Here is a 9,242-nt window from a genome sequence, read left to right on the forward strand (position 1 = left end):
TCAGGACAAGACCCTGACCTCAGACTGTGACATCATCCTAGCTACCTTCTCTGAAACAGTAACATCACTGCATGAACCTGTTCTCGCACCATAATGTCAATGCATGATTTCACTCTCACAGTGTGACATGAACACATAAACCTGCTGCTAGGCCACTTCAGGAACCCGACAGCCTGTGACATCACTATATGAACCTGATTGGACATTGTGAAATTACTTCGGTAAAATGAACTCAGACTGTGACATCATCAGAGGACCCTGACCTAAAACTGTAACAGGATCCCAGGAACATGATCTCAGACAATAACGTCACTACATGAAGCTGACCTGAGACTGTCATCACTGCAGGGACGCGGTCTGAGACTGTGACATCACTACAGGAATATGATCTCAGACTGCGACATCACTGCAGGGACACGGTCTCAGACTGTGACATCACTGCAGGAACATGATCTCAGACTGTGACAGCACTGCAGTGACACGGTCTGAGACTGTGACATCACTACAGGAACATGATCTCAGACAATAACGTCTCTACATGAAGCTGACCTGAGACTGTGATATCACTGCAGGGACACGGTCTGAGACTGTGACATCACTGCAGGAACATGATCTCAGACAATAACGTCACTACATGAAGCTTACCTGAGACTGTCATCACTGCATGGACACGGTCTGAGACTGTGACATCACTGCAGGAATATGATCTCAGACTATGACATCTCTGCAGGGACACGGTCTGAGACTGTGACATCACTGCAGGAATATTATCTCAGACAATAACGTCACTACATGAAGCTTACCTGAGACTGTCATCACTGCAGGAATATTATCTCAGACTGTGACATCACTGCAGGGACACGGTCTGAGTCTGTGACATCACTGCAGTAATATTATCTCGGACAATAACGTCACTACATGAAGCTTACAAGAGACTGTCATCACTGCATGGACACGGTCTCAGACTGTGACATCACTGCAGGAATATGATCTCAGACTGTGACATCACTGCAGGGACACGGTCTGAGACTGTGACATCACTGCAGGAATATGATCTCAGACTGTGGCATCACTGCAGGGACACGGTCTGAGACTGTGACATCACTGCAGGAATATGATCTCACTGCAGGGACACGGTCAGAGACTGTGACATCACTGCAAGAACATGATCTCAGACAATAACGTCTCTACATGAATCTGACCTGACACTGTGACATCACTGCAGGGACACGGTCCAAGACTGTGACATAACTGAAGGAATATGATCTCAGACTGGTCACTGAAGGAACCCGGTCTGAGATTTTGACATCACTGCAGGAACATGATCTCAGGAAATAACGTATCTACATGAAGTTGACCTGAGACTGTCATCACTGCAGGGACGCGGTCTCAGACTGTGACATCACTGCAGGAATATGATCTCAGACTGTGACATCACTGCAGGAACCCGATCTGAGACTGTGACATCAGTGCAGGAACATGATCTCAGACAATAACGTCACTACATGAAGTTGACCTGAGACTGCCATCACTGCAGGGACACGGTCTCAGACTGTGACATCACTGCAGGAATATGATCTCAGACTGTGACCTCACTGCAGGAACCCGATCTGAGACTCTGACATCAGTGCAGGAACATGATCTCAGACAATAACGTCAATACATGAAGCTGGCGTGAGATTGACATCACTGCAGGAACATGGTCTGAGGCAGTGACATCACTTGTGCAGGAACATGATCTCAGACAATAACGTCAATACATGAAGCTGGCGTGAGATTGACATCACTGCAGGAACATGGTCTGAGGCAGTGACATCACTTGTGCAGGAACATGATCTCAGACAATAACGTCACTACATGAAGTTGACCTGAGACTGCCATCACTGCAGGGACACGGTCTCAGACTGTGACATCACTGCAGGAATATGATCTCAGACTGTGACATCACTGCAGGGACACGGTCTCAGACTGTGACATTACTGCAGATATATGATCTCAGACTGTGACATCACTGCAGGTACCTGATCTCAGACTGTGACATCACTGCAGGAACATGATCTCAGGCAATAACGTCTCTACATGAAGCTGACCTGAGACTGTGACATCACTGCAGGGACACGGTCTGAGACTGTGACATCACTTGTGCAGGAACATGATCTCAGACAATAACGTCAATACATGAAGCTGGCGTGAGATTGACATCACTGCAGGAACATGGTCTGAGGCAGTGACATCACTTGTGCAGGAACATGATCTCAGACAATAACGTCACTACATGAAGCTGGCCTGAGATTGACATCACTGCAGGAACCCGATCTGAGACTGTGAAATCACTGCAGGAACCCGATCTGAGACTGTGACACCACTGCAGGAACATGATCACAGACAATAACGTCACTACATGAAGCTGGCCTGAGACTGCCATCACTGCAGGGACACGGTCTGAGGCTGTGACATCACTTCTGCGGGAACATGACAGACTTCCTCAAATATCCATAAAAAGGGTTAAAAAGTAAAAAGGGTTAAAAATTAAACGAGCACCACAGAGCACACTTGTTTGCATTTAAAAGAACACATGGCAAACCACATTTAAATGTATTATATTCGAGTTCTGGCAAAATTGAAGTTGCAACTAAATTACCCTGTAATCATTTCAATGAATTCTTAAAACCCGTCTATGAAAACTCATTTCAGAGTCGGCCGTGTCGAGGGCTGATGCTCCGGGCTTAGAGAGGATTACACCCCCCCCAGACCTGTCCTGCCTCAGCGGGGACCCCTCGAGTGACAAGTGTCTCCGAGCGCCTCGAGTCCTCCGGCCGCCGGATTACCACAGAGCGCTCCTAGGACCCAAGAGAGAGGAAGGGGTTTCAAGAAATACGGCGCGTCTGAGATGAATTAAATCACCAGCAGAGAAGGGCGCGAACTGAATTTTTAGCTTTAAAATCACGGCCCCCCAGAATCTAAAACAAGCATTTGCAACGTAAAGGGTCTCGCGTTTGCTCGAATTAGAGCTATTAGCGTTGTAAACTCCTACCCGGACTTTTCTTGCCAATGCCACACAAACTGAAATTAAAAAGTAAAACATTAGTTGACATAAGCGAGCTGATTCAAAGCGCCGCGGCCGCCATGAGCGTGAAGGAGAGACACAAAAGGAAAAGGAAATTCGCTCGCAGTCAAAGGTATTGCAATCATGGAATTATCCATGTAACAGGGTCGATGGTCAAGTCGGTAACAAAACCACCCCACGGAGGGACAAATGTAAAGCATTTACCAATTATAACAAAGGATTTTTGAAGGTCAAGCCCACGAACAAGTGATAGTGATGGGTGTGCAGTGCGCGTGGGTAAAAGCCCACAGATAGATTACAACACGTCACAGCGCTTGCGCGCTCCACCTAAAAATGCCATGTAAATGTGAAAATCAAGCACGTCTAAAAACCAAATGCTCTGATAATCAGTAAGGCCATGTTAAGGAGTCGTGGCACCTACACACACTTGACGGTGGTAATAGAATTTAAAAATATCTATCTCACTCTCTCAGTGGCAGTAACAACTGTGTAACTATAGTTAGGACCTAGTCAACATAGGAAATTGATTTTTTAGTTTGCTAATTACTTTGGTGCAGTTTGACAAAACTTCATAAAACTTTCAAAAAAATGGTTCATCCTCCTGAAATGTTTTGGAGTGATCCGTCAAGTGGGGCCTGAGAAAAGCAGGAGTCCCAAAAGGCAATTTTCTTGTGCAGTTTCCCGTAAGAACTGTAGACAATGCTACTGCCAAAACCGCTTCATGGAATTATACCAAATTTTGCAGAAAGCCAGTTCTGACCCAGAAAGTGGTCTTTTTGTGATTTGGCGTAAATTTGTTCAGCTCTTTGAGAGAAATTAAGCTTTAAAATTTAGCAACACAGTACTGCAGGGTGGGGAATGGGAGTGTGGCGGGGTACCGAGGTACTAAATGGAAAATTAAGCATATTAATTCGCAGGACCGAGGCTGGTCCTGCGGGACTGAGGGCTGTGATTGGCTGGCTGCAATATAAAGAGAAACGTTGTGGGCACTATTTTTGGACTTGGGGCTCCTCATGTGCTGAAATTTTAAATGAAATAACATATGAGGGGCAGGTTAGCCTGGGCTTTGTTGAGGGGTCCCCTAGAGACACCCTGGGGTCAAAGTGAAAAAACACACATTTTTCGTGTCCCTGCAGATGCTCAGTACTCCAGTGAAAATTCACGAGAGAACCATGAAATTATCCCAGAGTACCACAAGATTACTGTGGAACCAAAAATGTTGGACAACAACGGGTGCTGGCCAGCAATAGGGGGTTGGCTGCCCGTGGCCAGGCTCTGTGCCCAACTTCACACCGCACATGGCTGAAGGCCGTGCAGAGCAGGAATTGGTCACCTGCTGCGGAGGGGGTGCCCATGGAGGGTGGGACGCGGGGTCTGGCCATAGGCCCAAGGCTGGGCGTTTTGTGGGGCCAGCATAGATAGGTATGGTAATAAAATCTTACTTCATGTTAAAAAAAAACTAGAAAGTCACTGAACAAAAACAAAGATTAAAGTGATGTTATAGTTAGGCATGGTAATACTAAATCCTAACCTTTTATTAAAACCAACCTTAGAAATTCACTGAAAAAACAAAGGTTAAAGTGGCATTATAGCTAAGTGAAAATGTCAAATTAACAATACCATTTTGAACTCACAAAACCCTGCAATCCACCAGTTATAGTTAACTGAAGTGACTATAACTTGTGCACTTGCCATGCACTGCTTGTGACCTAACATATTACTCACAACATGTTCTATGATATCATTGATAACATCAGCAATGACATCTGAAATTACATCATTAATGAGATCACTGTGCACGGCAAGTGAGCAATTTATAGTTACTTCAGTTAACTATAACTGGTGAATGTATAGCTATATATTTCATTCACTTTGTTCCTCTAAAATCAAACTCATGGACCCTCTCTATTGCACTGAATGGATTGAAGAAATACCAAGCATAGGCAAAGGCAATAGGTCTGGCTTGTAAACGGAAGATTTTCTTCAGTATCTGATGGTTTGAGGCACTCATTAACTCGTCATACGTGCAGTTAATCACTCATCCTTGCACTTACGGATCAATTTATCCCTCTATTCTGCTCATTCTTGCATTCACCAATAGCAAAACCATAATAAAATACAGAAAACTAACTTAACAACAGGTGCAAGATATAATGAGACACACAATGCCACCTGAAAACATGGCAGGTACATGCTTGAAATAACAATTAAAATGAAAAGTTGCAACCATTGGCTATCCTGCAGTGGTATTGTACATAAGCCCTGCGTACAGGTCAGGTGCAGCAGAAATAACCCTTTGAAGTTGTCTCAGTTAAATTATAAGTTGCAGGGTCTTCCACACCAATTTTCTTTTGAATATATGGAAAATTATACCTGATTTTTCCAGGTGGAACATTTGCAAAATGACCTTTCCTCCCATCCTCCTAGTTTATGCGCACTGATGACCAAAAGTGTTAACCCCTTCAGATCATACTCAGCTCCTTTTTTAAACGCTAAAATATCAAACACTATTGAATGGATTCACACCAAACAAAAAAGCACTCTTACTGGGTAAAGTTCTACCTTCATGCCAGGTTGATGTGAATCTGTTCAGCGGTTCTAGCTGTGAGTGACAGCAAAATTTACTAAGGGAGCAACAATGGGAAATCATTAATTTTTGTCACTTGTGTATCATTTGTCCCACGCACGCGTCAGCACAAAACTTGTCATGCCAAAACTTAGCTGACTGAACTCACTTATTGCCAGGTTTGAGCAAATTTGTCGATAGGGTCAAATGTTATAGGCAAAAAAAACCATGCCTTTCCAATGCAAAGCGTAAATCAAACATAACTACACAGTGGCTAGAGCCACCAAGTAAAAAAAAAAAAAAAAAAAACCTCTCTTTCACTCCCTCACCCCATCTACCCCACCAGCCCAATAGTATTGATTGTCATGCAGGTGTTGGAGTATTGGTGTCTGTTGGAAATGGCCCTTTTTGCAGGGTTATCCCCAAACTTTTTGCCTTCTTCCTCCTATTTTTTCAGATCTGTTTTTGCTGGTTTATTGTCTCTGCGCAGTTTACTACTGCTGATCTGTGCTAAAGTGCAAGTGCTCCCTATAGAAATTGTACTGTTGATTGGTTTATCCATGATTGGCATATTTGATTTACTAGTTAAGTGCGCCAGACGTGCCCGAGCCTGTAAATCAAATGCTACTGGTGGGCCTGCAGCACTGGTTGTGCCACCCACATGAGTAGCCCTGTAAACATGGCTCAGACCTGCCACCGCAGTGTCTGTGAGTGAAGTTTTAAACTGCCAATTCGACCTGGCAAGTGCACCCACTTGCGAGGCCCAAACCTTCCCTTTTGGTCCCTGTAAGGCACCCCTAAGATAGGCCCTAGGTAGCACCATGGGCAGGGTGCAGTGTATTTCAAAGGTAGGACATGTACTGGTGTGTTTTACGTGTCCTAACAGTGAAATACTGCCAAATTCAGGTTTCACTGTTGCAAGGCCTATCTCCCTCATAGGTTAACATGTGGGCTCCCTTTAAATAACTTTTAAGCGCAGATTCCCTTTGAGGGCAGATAGAAATATGGAGTATGGGATCTCTGAACTCACAGTTTAAAAACTCATTTTTTAGTGAAGCTGGTTTTTAGGTTGTGTGTTTGAAAATGCCACTTTTAGAAAGTAGCTAAATGCGTTGGAGGGGAAATCTTTTCCTGAATATAAGGAATTACAGCATCACGAAAGTGTCCAGGCATTTCCTTGCACTCGAGGAAAGTCTTTTGAATATTTGGGGTTTCCGGAACCCAACTGGAACCGCTGCGCAAAACCACACAAAAACTATAATCAACAATATAAGAGGCACAACAATTGTATGAACTTAAAGCTCTAAAAATGACAAAAGCTGCAAGAAGGGGAAACTCTGCCAGATTCTCTGACCAGTACCTGAAAGCAAATACATTATATATCAACAACTACCTTGCAAAGTAAAAATATATTTAAACCAAAAAATACTTTCAATAAAAATTTCAATAGTAAAATAACCAATAATGAAACACTCTGAAGCTTCTATTTCTTTATATGTAGTTACTGAAAGAAAATGCTACATCGATAAAGTATTCAGTTACTGAAAAGCTACACCGATCATAATCCAGAAAAAAAAATTTGAAAAGGTAAGTGTATGTAAATTCTAAAACGAAAACTAATCTTAAAACTGAAAACATAAACCCTAACAACCTCAACTTCTACAAGCTGCCAACAAATAAATATTGAACATGAAACTGATGCTCTTTTTTATACTCCAACAAAAAGAAAGCAACTGCTCCACATAACACCCTCAACGAAAAATACGCAAAAAACAATGAAACATCTAAGAAGAACATACAAGTATAAGTAAGAAAACTAGCGGCATAATTTTATATTTAAATAACAAATGTATAATCGTTTAAAAATTGTAATTCTTTATAAAATTACAGTATTTTCAGACATCATGACAGAAAGAGCAAGTTACATAACATTACAGAAAGGAACGCAATTACAAATTATGTGGGATACACCTACAACCAACAAAGTAAATTGTTGGAAAGTGTGAATTCAAAATGTACTAAATATTACTCTAATGTAAGCTATGGGAGAGCGGCCACAACAAAAGGTGATGTTGTAATTAATGTAAGAGAACACAACCTCCCCCCAGATGTGATAGAAATAGAAGCAAGGGAGTGATTGCAAGATATAAGAGAGGCAAAGAATAGCTCCCAGGACCCACAACAAAAATCCTAAAAGATATACTCCCTAAAGTCCCAGAACACATCACAGGAAAATGTTCAATTGCACGGAGTGAAAAAGCAACCAGTGATACACCTCCTACCCCTAAAAATACCAAGATATAAAGATACCTAAAATTTTAAAAAATCACACATAATGAGAAACCCTCCTTGTTATATGACAACCTAAACAATGATAGACAAAGTCTACACATTTCCACAGCAGATAACTTACTATAAAACTAAGCCACTGTCAAACCCGGATGATGGATGAGACCTTCAAAATGTGCTCCAAATCATTCTCTCAGATATACACCATACATAGTAACTATCACAACTCAAATATCCCTTTTATATATGCCCTTCTACCAAATAAAGAAAATAGCACCTAACTACGAACCATTAAGCCACATTAAACATAATCCAAATAACTTCTACACACAAAAAAATTATCATGGACGTCAATGCAAACCATTTTAAATGTTTACCCACACAGCCATCCAAGGCTGTTACTACCATTTCAATCAAAGGATTTGGAGATTTCAGCAATCTGCACTAAGGGTCTCATTACGAGTGTGACATTCTGAGGACCACCACAAATGTGGTGATGGTCAGACTGCTGCACTCCAGACGGTCCGAATGCCACATTACAACCCTGACGGGCGGACCTGCCTAAAGACCGCTGTCCCCACCAGGAACATCGTTACCGATGTGGTGACAGCGGCCTGAGTTGTACTCAGCAAGGGCAGTACTGAACTCCGCATCGCCTGGCTGCTTACAACCCAGCTTTACGCCAGCCTTTCCATGGCGGGGGCTACGTCACCCGAGGATGCCATGGTGGTGGTGTCCTCCCCGCGAGTATGGCGGTCCGGCGGTCGGACCGGAAAACACATAATGAGCCCCTTAGTGTGGAATATGCCACAAACAGCTGATTTGCCTCCAAAATAAAACATGATAGCATTAGCCTACACCCCTGTTACAGAGGTAGCTAACCCCTACAATTTACTAATAGAAAGCCCTTTCTACCAATAAAATGAACACAAACTAAGCTCCCTATTTGTAAGATACTTGAGTTGTCGGGTGTAGGGAGCTGGCCTGGTGTGTGGTGGCTTCCAATGGTACTTACACATAATACCAGGTCCAGGTATCCCCTCTTAGTGAGGTGTAGGCGGTGTCTAGAAGCCAGGCTCTCTAGAGGTAGCTGTGGATGAGCAGCCGAGGCTGATCTAGGAGACATGCAAAGCTCATGCAATACCAATGTAGTCACACACCACTCACACACATGAAAGAAAACACTCAGTTGTAAAAAAATAAAGGCACTTATTTTTGGAACAAATCACCACAAAATACTAGACAGGTGACCAGGAGGTAAGTAATACATTAAATATATACACTAGTAATCAGAAAAAGGCATAGAAAAGGTTAGAAAAT

The sequence above is a fragment of the Pleurodeles waltl genome, chromosome 12 (genome assembly GCF_031143425.1).
Source record: "Pleurodeles waltl isolate 20211129_DDA chromosome 12, aPleWal1.hap1.20221129, whole genome shotgun sequence".
NCBI lineage: Eukaryota > Metazoa > Chordata > Amphibia > Caudata > Salamandridae > Pleurodeles > Pleurodeles waltl.